Below are 16575 nucleotides of genomic sequence, written 5' to 3'. Positions count from 1 at the left end.
ATGATTCTTTGATTAATGGATATCTCTCTCACTAGATCATAAGCTTCATGAGAGCAGGAAATATATATATATATATATATCTGCTTTTGCTCACCCTTTTATCCTTGGCATTCAGAACCATGCATGGCACATAGTAAGGTACTGTCATACATATTTTTTACTTCTACTCATTGTATACATAACTGATTGAATAAAAATCCATCTAGAAATTCTTTGATGATTATATTTCTTTAAAATATAATAAATTATTGATATTTGTGGAATTAACTGTCAATGACAGAAATATTTTTATTTCAGAGATTTTTGACAGCTGTCAATGCCACCTATTAGCTCGGTAAACTTCAGAAAATCATTTAACTCAGCTGCAGCATTAAAATAATTAACACCTGTTTTCAATCACAAGGCTACAGATAAACTGTTGAGTACTATACAAATGTAAGGCATTATGATTTTATTAGCAAAGTTTAAAAGCTTTCTATGCAGAAGCTGCAAAATATACGTAAAAACACATAATTAGTGTTGAAAAAAGCCTTATGATTTCCCCTCACTTTTATATAAAAGTCAATATGATGTTTAATCAAATGTTACACTCAATATTTATGGAACATTCTTTAGGTACCCAGTACCTTGCAAAAAGTATCTATCTATTTCATACCATGTACTCATTATTATAGTTCAGTTTACATGGGTGGCGCAGCTCCTTCTCCATAGATGAGGAAACTGAGCTTTTAGCAGGTAACTGCCTTATGCAAGGTCATGAGCTAGTAAGGGGTGAGCAAGGATTCCAATATCTGGTGTCTGTGACCTCAAAACACATCTATGCTTCTGGAAATTTGAACTAATTTAAGGGAGAAAAGTTTTTAATATATATATTTTTTTTATTAGAGTTCGATTTGCCCACATATAGATAGTATAACACCCAGTGCTCATCCTGTCAAGTGCCCCCTCAGTGCCCGTCACCCAGTCACCCTATCCCTCTGCCCACCTCCCCTTCCACTACCCCTTGTTAAATTTTAACAAAGGTAGCATTTTACTTTTTTTCATGAAGATCATTACTGAAACCCTAATTAGTAGCCTAGAAAATGGCCTGTTAGAAATAATCTCACAGACCTGAGAAAAAAAGCATAGAAATAGAAATCATGAAGGAAAAGTTTAGAGACTTAGAATTTGTATATCCAGAAAACTTAACAAAGGAATAACATATTTCACAAGGATAAAAGGAGAGAGATAAGAGGAGGTAGTAGTTATAAGAAAATGTTCATGAGATAATGAAAGACTTATGTCTACAAGATTGAAAAAGTTCTCTAATTTCAAGCCTGGAGGATTTTTAGGCATGCCTCAGTAACATTTCTGATCTCTTAAGGATAAAGAGAAAAAAAATCTTAAATACCACCAAGAAAAAAAAAAATACACAGGAAGAAAAAAATCACTGGCACTTAGAACATGGGAAGTTAAACTGTAGAATTTAATCTACAGCTAGGAGCAAAGACTGCAACTGAATTCTCTACCCTATGAAGGTATAATTAGCCTTCCACAGAGGATATGCAAGATCTCAGAGTGTGGGATAGAGTCCATCTAAGGAAAATACTCAAGAACCTTAAGGCAAGCAAAGAGGAAAAATAAAAGAACAGTGAGGGATCCCTGGATGGTGCAGCGGTTTAGCGCCTGCCTTTGGCCCAGGGCACGATCCTGGAGACCCCGGATCGAATCCCACGTCGGACTCCCGCTGCATGGAGCCTGCTTCTCCCTCTGCCTATGTCTCTGCCTCTCTCTCTCTCTCTCTCTCTCTGTGATGACTATCATAAAATAAATAAAAATTTAAAAAAACAAAAAAAATAAATAAAAGAACAGTGAGCAAATAAACCTGATTGATATGTAAATAAATCTTGGTGCAGATACACATAGAACTGAAGATAAAGTTATAAAAAATGAGGATAAATGATCTGATATTGCTCAGCAGAGCGTTAAGAAGGATGCTTGAAATAGCAGAAGAGGAAAACACCAATAGATACTAATTCTTAGCAAAATTTAGAGATTGAGAGTGAGGAAAAAATGAAAGGATTCCAAAAGTTTAATGGTAGAAAGAGGGGAAAGAAAGGTGAAAGTAAAAGTATTTTAATAATCTCATCCTAGGATGCCTTGATAGCTCAGCGGTTAAGCTCTGCTTTCAGCTCAGAGCCTGATCCTGGAGTTCAAGGGATCCATGTGGGGCTTCCTGCAGGGAGCCTGCTTCTCTCTCTGCCTGTGTCTCTGCCTGTCTCCATATCTCTCATGAATAAATAAATAAAATCTTTTTTAAAAATAGTCTCATCCTGTAGTGGGGGTGGGGGGGACTGGAGAAATAGAGCACCACACAATGAAAGCACCCTGAGTTAGGGAAATAGTTCATTCGTCAGCTAGAAGATAATCATTTAAAAAAGGTGAAAATACACTACCTCTTCCAAATTAACAAGGGCAAAGAAAAAATGAATATCAACTTAAACCAACTAAATTAACAAAAAGGAAACAAAGTAAGTAATGAAATGCAAAAACTGAAGAAATAAAGTCATGACATTGAATGTGAATACACTGAAGTATCCTATTCAAATACAGTCAACCTAGATTTCTGCTATTTGCAGAAAACACACTTGAGTGACAAAGAATGATATAAAATGAAAAGATCAGCAAATAGATACCAGACAAATGCAAACAAAAGAAAACAGATATGGCAATACTAATACCAGAGAAGGTGAAATTTAAGGTTAAAACATTATAAAGGATTGAAAGAATCATTAAGTACTGATAAAAAGCACAGTTTAGGAATTTCACTAAATCATTATAAACTCTATGTTCTAGAAACACATGGCAGCTAAGTACGTGGAGCAAAAACTACTATCTATACAATGAAAACTTGAAGAAAATGCAATAGTAACACGAGCCTTCAATACAGTTCACTCCAAACCTAATCATCAAGGGTAAGTAAGGATAGAAGAATTTAATAACACAGTCAATAAACACGATTTAATGGACATATACAGTGGGGTACAGGAGTTGGTTTGTACCAGCTTTGGAGAGCCAATTGTGAGTATCTCTACCCCACCTCCATATTGACTGATGTCATGCTGGTAGCTAAAAACAGGCCATGGTGGCCATAGATACACATGGAAACGCAAATGCTACAGATGCTGTAAATCATCATATCCAGAGAGCTGGCTGTTAAATTTTAATCAGCACACCACTGGGTCATACATGAAAATTTACATTTAAATAGGGAATATATAGCTTTTCTCATATACTCAGGGAACATTCTGAAAAATTAATCATCTACTTGATTCAAAACCATAACAGAATTCTAAAACTGAAGATCTTTACAAACTATATTTTTCTGATCATCTGCCAATGAAACTTGAAATAAGTAATATAAAAGTGAAAGAATTACCACTGAAAATTTAGAAACATACTCCTAATAAGCATTGAATGAAAAGAGCACAATAAAAATCAGGATCATCTAGAAAGCAAGGAAAAGGAGAACCATTCATTCAGAATCTATTGGACAAATGTAAAGCTCTACTCCAAAGAAATTGTATAGTTTTAAATGCCTTTATTATTAAAGAAGAAAGAGTAAGGACAAATAATGCAAAAGGCCTAAGAACTAATCTTAAGAAATTGGAAAGAAAGAACCACAACATGAACCAAGCAATGGAAAAAGAACCGGTAATAACAAAAACTGAAACTAGTAAAACAGAAAACACAGACTAGGAAGGATTAGAAAGAAAGAAAGAAAGAAAGAAAGAAAGAAAGAAAGAAAGCAAGCTGCAAACTGACTCTTTGGAGGGAAAAAAATAGATAATTTTTTTCATCAGGATCCTGAATTAAAAAAAAAAAACCGAGAGAGCAAAAATAGAGCAATATTAAAATTAAGAAAAAATATAACCACAGATGTAGGAGCAATTATGATAATTTATAGAAAGTGAAAGTAAAGTGACACATTTAAAAATGCTCTTTCTGCAAAACACAAAATTTTTAAACTGATCTAAGAAGAAAAGGAAAACTCAAATATTCCAATGACCCTAAAATTGAAAAAGATATTAAAAGTCCACCATTCAAAGCAGCACAAGACCATCTGGGTTCATGGCTATGTTTTAGTCATCTTTTTAAGAACAGACAAATATTTATTTAATCTAGTCCATTCCTAGGAAGAAGATGAAAATGTCTCCAGTTAACTTTTGAAAGATGAAATTATTCTAATATCAAACCTGATAATCAAAATTTTTCTAAAAAGAAGGGAGGAAGAGAAAGAAAACTTTCTTCTAGATGTTAGCTCCATAAAGATGAGGACGTTTACACTTAAATACTATAGCCTCAGCACCCAGACCAATACATGACAGAAAGCAGGTGCTCAATAAACATCTTTTGAATGACTAATTCACCAATTTTCCTCATGGATAAAGATGCCAAAACTAAAAACAAATGTTATCAAATAGAATCTGAAAACACATCAAAATATTTATAGTATATTAACAGATACTGAAAAGATATTTGATATCCTAATGTCATAAAGCATTTTAATTAAAATCAGACATTAGGGAGAGAATGATATATAATATCAAAATTCTTTATTATTGTGAGAGTTCTAGCCAATTCAGCAAGTAAAAAAAAGTAAAATAATAAATATAAGCATCAAAAAAGAAAAAAATATAAATATATATTATTGTTGATGCATGCTCCTATACACTGAAAACCCAAATATCTTGGAGAAATTTCCATAGGAATCATGAGTGACAAAATCAAAATGCACTAAAACAACATTCCCTAAAGCAACAGCAAAAAAACCACAAATATTCAAGAGGAAGAGAGATTTGTAAGCATGGAAAGATATATAGAAGATTATTTTGGATTATCATGTATTAAAAAACTGAGTGAAGGAAGAAGAACAGGAAGTAAAATCCAAGTAAAATTCAAAAGCAAAAAATTGCATATGTATATACATACACACTTATGCAAAACTATGTGTCTATCTGCATTTATGCAAAATTATATATACATGTATATAGAAAACATATATAAAGAAATTAGGTTAAAATTTTATTTTTAGAGATGCCTGGGTGGCTCAGTGGTCAAGCGTCTGCCTTTGGCTCAGGTCATGATCCCAGGGTCCTGGGATTGAGTCTCACATCAGGCTCCCTGCATGGAGCCTGCTTCTCCCTCTGCCTGTGTCTCTGCCTCTCTCTGTGTTTCTCATGAATAAATGAATACAATCTTTAAAAAAATTATTTTATTAGCAAAATAGTTTTTAAAGGATTCTTTTTTTTTTATTTTTAAAGGACTGTCTTGCTTCAAAGGAAGGTACAGGATGAAATAATTCAGAGGTCATGCTTCCCAGCTACAACTGAAGGAGTTGAGAGGCAGATTAACAACACAGAGCATGAGCTCCAATGCCATCTCCTTTCAGGGCACTGCTCTAGCACCCCAGCCCACTTCCTAACCTGGTCTTTCTCTGTAACTTTCCATAGAGAATGTCCTCCAACTGCTTGGTGATTATTCAGCCATAAGGGGGAATCAGCCAACAACCACAAGTGTGTGCAATGATGCAATTTTCCACCAATGGGGCCCATTAGAGGATTGGTTTCATTCCTTCATGTTCCTGCTCAAATAACTACATGATTAACATTTCTAATTGTTTCTTTTCTCTAAGCTTTTTATAATCCCTCTGCTGCACCATTATAAAACCAGGAGTAAGGAAGACTGCTTTGAAGAGCATTTCTTCTAAAGTAGCGACCTCCCACCCCATTCATTTGTGATTTTCTGAAAAGGGTAGCTCATTAAACATTCAGATGGGTGCCCATGAGGTATACTCCATGGTTGAATGAATGGTTCAAATGTGTTCAGTGATGCTAGTATATACTCAGTATATTTTATCTTATAAAATAATAAAAATATTAGAGAATTTCAATCATCTTAAAATTAAAATAATATGTTTAATCTTACTTTTTGTTATAAACTTTGGATATAAAATATTTTAATATAAGAAGTGAATTTTTAATTATTTATTACATATCCTCTATTAGGTATTTTTTGGATCCTGGTACAGTACCAAGATTATTCTTATATTTGTTTTCACTGTGGCATTATTTAAAAAGCTCAGTTCACACAAGTCCATAAGAACAAAAGATAGAAGCATATACATTTTATGTCTTGAGATACTTAGATATTCTTAGATCTACTAATCCAAAAAGTATTAATTGTTTCATTATGCACAATCACCTTTATCTTTTCTTTTTTAGAGAGAGAGAGTGAGTGGGGCAGGGGGAGTGCCAAGGAGGAGAGACAAAGGGGGAGAGGAGAGGGACAAAGGGAGAGGGAGAGACAGCCTTAAGTGAGCTCCACTGCTCAGCATGCAGCCGGAGGTAGGGCTCCATCTCACAACCCTGGATCATGACCTGAGCAGAGATCAAGTTGGTCACTTAACACACTGAGCCACCCAGATGCCCTGTTACCTTTCTCTTTTTAAAGAAACTAAGGGCTTTGATTGTTCATCTTCAATTTTGCAGTAGTCCTTTGTGTTTTTTAAATTAATATACAACTTTGAAAACCACAAAATTATGCTCTCTCGATTAAAACTCTTCAAGCTATACTAGATTCACAACAGGCTAATCTATTTAGTAAAAATCTTTAATTAATAATTAACACTCAGTAGCACAATAGCATTCATCACCTTTAACCACCCTCCCGAAACCAAGAAAGACCTATGTGCATCACAGAGAAACTGAGTGAATCTGGAGTCATTAGTTGGCAGTTAGCACATTATAGCAAAATAAAACTTAACCACTTACAAGGTGACATGTCTTTCTAGAGACAAATATAACTTGTCTACATATTTTTTAAAAGTTTAATTTCTCCTCTAAATATGAATCTGGCCCAATTCCTTGCGAAATAATATCCAGATCATTTCACAGTAAAGACACACTTGTCCTTCCTCATATTAACAAGCAGCAACTAGTTGCACACCGAAATCACTTTTTATAGTCATAAGATTTTCCCTTTGTCCCCCGAAGAGAAAACAGACATCTCAGTCCATCCTGACCCAATACATTATTGTTAATACACGGTGAATACCCAGCTTTTCCCCCACTAGAGTATAAACTCTGTGAAATCAGAATCCTTGTCTTTCTGGATCCACGGTGTCATTGTTTCTTGATCTTTATATAGTTCCTGGAACATAGTAGGAGCTCAGTACCATGCAAGTAAGAAAAGAAGGAATGGGGAGTGGAAGAAGGAAAGAAGGAAGTCAGGAAGCAAGCAGGCACGTAATAACAAATGATAGCTTCTTGTTCCATAAGTGGTCATGATTATTATTGCTGTCACTACTCACATTTTATGGATGGACTTGTAAGTCCATTTGCTTGCATTTACAAAGACTTCATTAGTCCTTCAGACATTTTGTTGGGCTTTTGCTACTATGTAATCATATTTCCAGACTAAAGTCTCTGAAAGAAATTTACTTCTCCTTCTGTTTTATTTCTAAGTGAATCATAGGCTATTGACATTTTAAAACAAAACAACAAAAAAGTTTTTCTGAAGATATTTGAACCAAAAACAGCAAGCTATGTTTTCACGAGGAAATGGATTTCCTATTAAATGGCAAATCCCATTAAATGGCTGTTTCATAGAGTTCTCAGCAAAACAGTTTTTGTTTTGTTTTGTTTTAATTTACATGCTTAAATTTAGATCACTGAAAGTCCATTTCAGGAATGCTTTCTGAACACGGAAAGAGCATCTTCATTCAGTTGTGAAGGCCAATTTTCTTCTACTATATATTTCACTCAGCATTTTGCTCTTCTGAGCTAGAAAACCAAGCAATGACACTCTGTTACCCTTTAAAGTTTCTATTACAGTCTACATTATCATCTCAAGAGCACTATTATATTTTAGTGCTTTTCAGAAAAGTTATCATACTCAAAAAACCTGGCTATTTGTCAACATCCTCTTTCCTCTGTACCAAGATGAATCCCCCCACCCCCCACCTTTCTCACCTGGAATGTTTTCTCAGTGTTTGAAATCTTTTTAAACTGAAAAAGTTCTCCATCTTTTTTATCCCAAAAAATGGAAACGAAATATCATTAATGTCCACACCATCCTATCCTTCACCCATGGCAGGTATCACTAATTGATTATGGCAAATCCAGAGCCTAGATTTGAACACAGAGTTCACACCAACCTGGGTGTCCAGGAACAACTAATTAGCCTGTTTATGTGAGATAAAATTTGTTTTGCCAGAGTTGGTCTAGAAACTACCTGAAAGCAGTTAGGGTAATTAGATACATTGAGATCCATTTCAGTTCTATTGTTCATTCTTATCTACAGATCATTTTACTCCCACCCCCAAATTTAGGACAACTCAAGCAATCTTTCCTACTCTAAAATAATAAAATTTCAACATTTGCCATGCCGTTATCAGCAATCAAGTAAGGTAGTAACACCTGGTATAGGCTTAAGTAGTAGTAATTGTGTGTCCTAGGCAAAGATTGCAGGGGTCTCTTTAGATCTTTTTTAAACCAGGAAAAAGTAAGTATGTGAGAAGTTGGTAAGATGCATGTTATTGGAAAAAGTTGGTCTTGGGCAAAAAAGAACTGAAAGGAGATCCCAAGAAGAAAGGGAGAGAGTCTGGAGCTAACCCTACCCATCTAGGCTGATAAAACATAAGACAAGAAAGGAATGAATGCTGCTGCAGCATGGGAGGCCCAGAGTGTGAAAGAAGGTCTGGCCATAATCATCTAGTCCAAACCTACCATATTTTACCTCAAGATTTCATTTAGTGGTACAGTGTGTTTTTATAATTGAAGCGATATAATAGAGATGCCTCCCGATTATGAAGTAAATTGGAAGAGGGAGTGGGTAATTATTTGGGTTGATAAACTTCAGAGCTCAAACTCAAGCACTAATCACACATCCCCACCATTTTCCATGTGGAAGTGCAAGAAAGTACCATTGTTTATATATTAATATTTTTAGTAGGCAAAATTTTACTAATTTACATGTTTAAAATGATTAAATGCTCTCTATTGATAAATACTCTTTATTGAATACTCTTTATAGACTATTTGGGTAGCAGAAATTAACTTCTATGAATATCTTTCTTTTCTTCAGCCCCCAAGATCAATGGTCAAAGCTGTTCTAAGAGTTCTAATACTGAAGTAAAGCATTGTTTTTTCTGGTACAGAGGGATGGCCTTCCTAGCCTATGGAAGCCATCATCTCAGTGCTTTCTTTTTTTGTTTTGTTTTGTTTTTTGTTTTTTGTTTTTCATCTCAGTGCTTTCTGCAGTGATGAAAAGGAGTCTGTCCTGAGCCATGCACATCACTTACCTGGACCCCATTACAGGCATATCTGTATGGCAGTATAATTTGAGGTTTGGCCTCATTTGTAAAATTTGTTTTTATGCAAAACTGGGAATTAAATATGTGAACTTGTTCTCATATGAATGTCATTTCTTGGAGCTCAGTTGAGGTACATTGTTTTTCCTATTCTTCTGGAAATAATAATTCAGCTTCCAGCTACCTTAACATTATATAAAGTCCTGGTTTAAAAAATAAATAAATAATCCTGCCCTGAGATCCTGAGATCCATTCTGACTCATACTTCATAGAGATCCCTAACTAGTGCTAAAAGCATAATATGATTTTTATAAAGGTGGGGATGTACCTCAGCATAAAATAAAATATGGGATTAGCAGAAGGAAGCCAGAGTTGTTTATTAAGGTTCAAAATCTTCCCCATATTTTTCTGTTTTGCTAAATATAGAGCTGATGAATCATATGAATGGTTGTGCTCTGTGTTCTTCTCCCCAGCTCCAAGCTCTTTTCCTTTTGGAAGAGGGCAGCTTGATATGTGGCACACTGTCTCAGCTGGTTTTCAGTCCTCTAGTCTCCCATCAAAGCAGGAGAAGTCTAGAAGCTGTTACCAATTTTTCTCTGGTCCAACTGGAGACACAATTTCAGAAGACAATGAAACAGTTTCCATCAGTCAGAATTCCCCAAAGAAGCAGAAAGCAGAGTAACATTTATTTATGGATATATAGATATACAGATAGAGATTTTATATATATATAAAAATATATATATGATATATAAATAAGATATATATGTATATATATGTGTGTGTGTTATATATTTGTTTCAAGAAAACTGGCTTACGCAAATGTGGGAGCTGGCAAGTCCAAAATTCCTAGGGCAGGTAGTAAGATAGAAATTCAGGAAACAGTTTGTCTTTAGTCCAAAATCTACAGGGCAGACCACCAGGCTGGAAACTCAGATGGGATTTCTATGTTACAGCCTTGGGACAAAATTCCTTCTTCTCCTTAAAAGCTCAGTTTCTTTTTTTTTTTTTTTTAATAAATTTATTTTTTATTGGTATTCAATTTGTCAACATACAGAATAATACCCAGTGCTCATCCTGTCAAGTGCCTCCCTCAGTGCCCACCACCCAGTCACCCCCATCCCCCGCCCACCTCCCCTTCCACCACCCCTAGTTCGTTTCCCAGAGTTAGGAGTCTTTCATGTTCTGTCTCCCTTTCTGGTATTTCCCACTTATTTTTTCTCCTTTCCTCTTTATTCCCTTTCACTATTTTTTATATTCCCCAAATGAATGAGACCATATAACTTTTGTCCTTCTCTGATTGACTTATTTCACTCAGCATAATACCGTCCAGTTCCATCCACGTTGAAGCAAATGGTGGGTATTTGTCGTTTCTAATGGATGAGGAATATTCCATTGTATACATAAACCACATCTTCTTTATCCATTCATCTTTTGATGGACACCGAGGCTCCTTTCACAGTTTGGCTATTGTGGACATTGCTGCTATAAACATCGGGGTGCAAAAGCTCAGTTTCTGTACCAAAGGTATTCAACTGATTATATAAGTGCCACTCACATTGTCAAGGGCAATCTCTTTCATCTAAAATCAATTGCAACTGTAGGTGTTAATCACATCTACAAAATACCTTCACAACAGTATCTAGGCTAGTGTTTGACTAAACATCTGGGCACAGAAGCCTAACCAAGTTGACAATTGCAATTAACCATCATGCAGCAGTCCTAGTGATGTCTCAAATTGTTGATCTTCTTCTTTTCTTTTAATTTATTTATTCATGAAAGACACAGAGAGAGAGAGAGAGAGAAACAGAGAGAGAGAAAGAGAGAGAGAGAGAAGCAGGCTCCATGCAGGGAGCCCGATGTGGGATTTGATCCCAGGAATCTAGGATCATGCCCTGGGCCGAAGGCAGGTGCTAAACCACTGAGCCACCCAGGGATCCCCTTGTTGATCTTCTGTAAGTTAATTTTTTTACATATTATTCTATCAGATTAATAAATATGTGATTTTTCTTGTTCTAAAATAAATTCAAGTAATGTCAAAATGATTGCTTCATACAATGCACAGACCCTTTAGAAGTAGAGGGGAAAACTGTGTCACAAGCCTTAGAGCTGTTTAAAGATAAAAGAAAAGCTCTAAGATATTGCAAGCTCTTTAAATATAGAAATAAATTGGAATTGGAAAGTATTCCAAGGGTAGATACTGTTATTATCTCAGAAGTATATAACTTCTGGAATTAAAGCAACATAGCTGAACTCAACACACATGCAAGACATGCTACACCACAATCTGGAAGGTTTTTTCCTTTTACAGGAAAGGGAAGTACAACCTTTTTTTAGGAGTTTATGTTCTCTGTGATTGCTTTCATTTCAACAAATAAGATCGAGAAGAAAATTAAGTTGTTTTATTATTGCCAAAAATTCAACAATAAACAGACAAATGTGGAACTGATTTAATTTATGACACCATAAATTCAACATCCTATTGTTCTAAAAGTGCCTTTCATTTATTCACTAGTGTTGTTATTCCACATAATTGCATCCCCGCTATGTCCCAGGCTCTTTACTGTTTACTGGCAATGCAGTCATTTCCAGCATCGTGGCAGTGACCCTCAGAAGGAATTACTTGTGTTTATAAAATACCTGTGAGGCAGAAAGATAACATTTTTTGTTGTGCATAAGTGCATAAACATTGCCTGAGTACCGCCACCTGCCAGAGAGGTGCATCAGCCAAGCTGAGTCAACAACGTTTGTGTATGCTTAGTATCTCTTTTTAAAGTTTGCCTACCTCCCAACACATTTCCCACCCATGCTCCCAAATCCATCATTTTATGTTTTTTTTTTTTTTTCTGGATCCTTTGAGTTTTTCCCCAACATAGCATGGATCATCACTTATTTGTTTGTATCTGTTTCTTGTTCATCATTATATGCCCTATTCTTGGCCCAACGCCTAGAAAAGGAAAAGAGATGAATAGTTATTTGTTGAGTGAATGAACAAATGGTAGCTCACAATTATATGAACTCTGAAACCTGCCCTGGGTCAGGGGATGAGAGAAATATAGTTTACTCCCTGACCAAACAGGCATTCCCAACCATGGGCTGTCTACAGTACTATCTTTGAAAAAGACACATCTTTGAGCAGCCTGGGTGGCTCAACGGTTTAGCGTGGCCTTCGGCCCAGGGCCTAATCCTAGGGACCTGTGATCAAGTCCCACATCGGGCTCCCTGCATGGAGCCTGCTTCTCCCTCTGCCTGTGTCTCTGCCTCTCTCTCTCTCTCTCTCTTTCTCTCTCTCTCTGTGTCTCTCATGAATAAATAAACAAAATCTAAAAAAAAAAAAAGATACATCTTTAAGAATAGAAAACCCATAAATGGACTCACAGCTATATGGTCAATTAATCTTCAATGAAGCAGGAAAGAATACCCAAAGGGAAAAAAGATAGTCTTATCAACAAATGCTGTTGGGAAAATTGGACAGCAACAAGCAAAAATGAAACTGGACCACTTCATTACATGATACACAAAAATTAACTCAAAATGGATGAGAGACCTAAATATAAGACAGGAATCCATCAAATCCTAGAGGTCAACACAGGCAGCAACCTCTTTGACCTCAGCCATAGCAATTTCTTACTAGACACATCTCCTGAGACAAGGGAAACAAAAGCAAAAATGAACTTCATTTGCTACTGGGACTTCATCAAGATAAAAAGTTTCTGAAAAATAAAGGAAACAATCAACAAATCTAAAAGGCAACCAATAAACTGAGAGAAAATATCTGCAAATGACTTATTGGTTAAAGAATTAGTATCCAAAGTCTATAAATTCAACACCCCAAAACAAATAATCCAGTTAAGAAATAGGCAGAAGACATGGGTAGACATTTTTCCAAAGAAGACATACAGATGACCCACAGACACATGGAAAAATGCTCAACATCACTCATCATCAGGGAAAAAACAAATCAAATTGCAATGAGATACCACCTCACACCTGTCAGAATGGCTAAAATTAACAACACAGGAAACAAGAGGTGTTGTCGAGGATGTGGAGAAAGAGGAACCCTCTTACACTGTTGGTAGGAATGCAAACTGGTACAACCACTCTGGAAAACAGTTCCTCAAAAAGTTAAGAATAGAGCTACCCTATGATCCCGCAAATGCACTACTAGATATTTACCCAAAGGATACAGAAATAGTGAAACAAAGGGGCACATGCACCCTGATGTTTATAGCAGCATTATCAACAATAGTCAAATTATGAAAAGAGTCCAAATGTCCGTCAACTGATGAATAGATTAAAAAAAAAAAAAAAAAAAAAAAAAGATGTAGAGGCACCTGGGTGGCTCAGTGTCTGTCTGCCTTTGGCTCAGGTCATGATCCTGGGGTCCTGGGATTGAGTCCTGTATCAGGCTCCCCGCAGGGAACCTACTTCTCCCTCTACCTATGTCTCTGCCCCTCTCTCTATGTCTCTCATGAATAAATAAAGAAAATCTTTTTTTTAAAAAAAGAAGTGGTATATATAAACAATGGAATATTACTCAGCCATAAAAAAGAATGAAATCTTGCCATTTGCAATGACATGGATGGAACTAGAGTGTATTACGCTAAGCAAAATAAGTCAGTCAAAGACAAATACTATATGATTTCATTCATATGTGGAATTTAAGAAACAAAACAGATGAACATGAAGGAAAGAAAATAAAAAGAGAGAGAGAGAGGGAAACCATAAGAGAGACTCAAACTACAGAGAACAAACAGGGTTTCTGGAGGTGGGGGGGATGGGCTAAATGAGAGATAGGGATTAAGGAAGACTTGTGATGAGCACTGGCTGTTAAATGTAAGTGATGAATTACTGAATTCTACTCCTGAAACTAATATTACACTACATGTTAACTAACTAGAATGTAAATAAAAACTTAAAACAGTTTAAAAAAAAAGATACCATACCCTTGAAATGCAAGAACAATGGGGACCCTCTCTTAACCTGAGAGAATCAAGCTCTAGTGCCCTGAAGCATCTACTGTATGTCGGAAATTAACTTCTCTCATCTGCATCTAGAATGTTCTGAGTCATCCTTAGGAACACAGCAAATATAGTCACCCAAATCATGTTCTGTGCTCAGCTGAGAAAGGCTGAGTGGCGGTATGCCCATGCCTGAGTGGCAAGTCTTCCATACTGTATAATTGCAATTACTCTGAGTAATTATAAATACTTATTCTTCATTATTGGTTAGTTCCCTCCATTCCCCCTATCCTAATTAATGCTGACCAGTTTATATTGGTGGCAGGAACCAATACTTTAACCTTGTTATTTTTTTTAATAAATTTATTTTTTATTGGTGTTCAATTTACCAACATACAGACTAACACCCAGTGCTCATCCCGTCAAGTGCCCCCCTCAGTGCCCGTCACCCATTCACCCCCACCCCCCGCCCTTATCCCCTTCCACTACCCCTAGTTCGTTTCCCAGAGTCAGGAGTCTTCATGTTCTGTCTTCCTTTCTGATATTTCCCACACATTTCCTCTCCCTTCCCTTATATTCCCTTTCACTATTATTTATGTTCTCATTCATTTGGGGAATATAAATAACCTTGTTATTTTAACGCATCACTATTAGGTAATACTTCAAGTCCTGTTTGTCAACTTTTGTACTGCATCATCATAGGGCCCTAGGCACAGGGAGTTCCATACTTTTGGTCCCTGTGTTCCTCATGTAGTTTCTGCTATTTCTCAGTAGACCATAGATCACAGTCAGTGCCAAGAATTTCAGGAGGTTGGGGCAGGGAACCTAGAACTCCACTGTCAAGTCTGGTGCAGAGCAACCAGCAATAGGAGCTAATCCAGGGACAGCCTGAACACCAGGTGGAGGAGGGAGTGAGCAGGGCTGAGAATTCCCGTGCAGTGGATGCCTGCTGGCCTGCTGACTCACCATCTTATTTCCCTCTCATCATTCTCTGGAGAAAAACAGGACTCCCTCTCCCTACGTTTTGCTGTTCTTGGTAGGAGCTCAAACCTCAAAGCAGCTGGTACAAGAAGGTGAAAACAAGGATTTTTGATCACTTTATCTGAAGCCTTGATATAAGGAGAAGAGAGCCTACCTCCTTCTGTTCCTGTGAAACAAAATTTGGCTCAGCAGTTTGCTTAATCAGAATACATCTTGGCTATTTTTTTCAGCTATTTTACCACTTTAAGTCTGCCAACCATTCTTTTAAGACAGATATGACAGGAACAGAGCAACCTGTACATCTCTCCAATAATGATAAGTAGAAAATTATTATAGATAAAGGAGAGGCATGCTTTTCATGTATCCTTATTGTGCTACTGAATCTCTAAAGTTCAGACCCTCATCTAAAATTTCAAGTAGTCTATATAATAGCCTAAAATGGTTTCCTAATGTCCCTTGTGGGGAATAAGTGATACTGATAAATAAAACAAGTCATTTAGTTCAGTTAGGGTTTTTCTTTGTGCATGAAAGATGCTTGCTATCACTTGATAGGTTTAAAAAGAAAAGATCAGCCCTATACAGACTACTCCCTTCCTGAAAGACCTAAGCCAGCTCCGGGTGTGTTGTCCAGACCAAGAAATTTCCCAGATAGCATAAGTCGCTAAGGAAAATGAGATAGAGCATACTTCCATGCTGCTGCTGCTTTTCTTTTTTTAAGATTTAATTAATTTATTTAACAGAGGTTGAGAGCGAGAGAAAGAAAGAGCGCACAAGTAGGGGAAGCAGCAGGCAGAGGGAGAAGGAGAAGCAGGCTCCTCACTGAGCAGGGAACACAACACTGGGCTCGATCCCAGGAGCCTGGGATCATGACCTGAGCAGAAGGCAAATGTTTAAACAACCAAGCCACCCAAGCGTCCCTCTTCTAAGCATTTTACATTTATCAATCCATTTAATCCTGATAAAAACCCCAAGCAAGAAATGCCAATATTAATATCATTTTAAATATTAGGAAACTAAGGCAGCAAGGGATAAGTAACCATCAGTCACCCAATAAGTACGTGGAAACAAAACTGAAATAAAAACAGTTGGGTGAAAACAGTACCTCTTGTCACTAAGTTTTGTTTCCATTACCACTTAATTAAAACTTGGCACAGGGAAATTTTCATTTGCTAAAAAAAAAAAAAAAAAAAAAAAAGAAAAGAAAAAAAAAGAAAAAGAGAAAGAAAAGAAAAGAAGAAAAGAAAAGAAAAAAGAAAAAGAAAAGAAAGAAAAGAAAAGAAA

At 36.3% G+C, this 16575-nt stretch overlaps 1 long non-coding RNA gene across 1 annotated transcript in view; it reads left to right on the top strand.

The window, feature by feature from the left end:
* The window catches only part of LOC140621163 (uncharacterized), a 34465-nt gene that overhangs the window by 14796 nt on the left and 3094 nt on the right, over positions 1–16575 (top strand). The window contains exon 2 of the long non-coding RNA XR_012020893.1: positions 2836–2954. This is a non-coding gene — a long non-coding RNA (uncharacterized lncRNA). The remainder of the gene's footprint in view (positions 1–2835; positions 2955–16575) is intronic.

Source organism: Canis lupus, chromosome 29 (assembly GCF_048164855.1).
Source record: "Canis lupus baileyi chromosome 29, mCanLup2.hap1, whole genome shotgun sequence".
Classification (NCBI taxonomy): Eukaryota; Metazoa; Chordata; class Mammalia; order Carnivora; family Canidae; genus Canis; species Canis lupus.
This window is presented reverse-complemented; position numbering and strand designations above follow the sequence as displayed.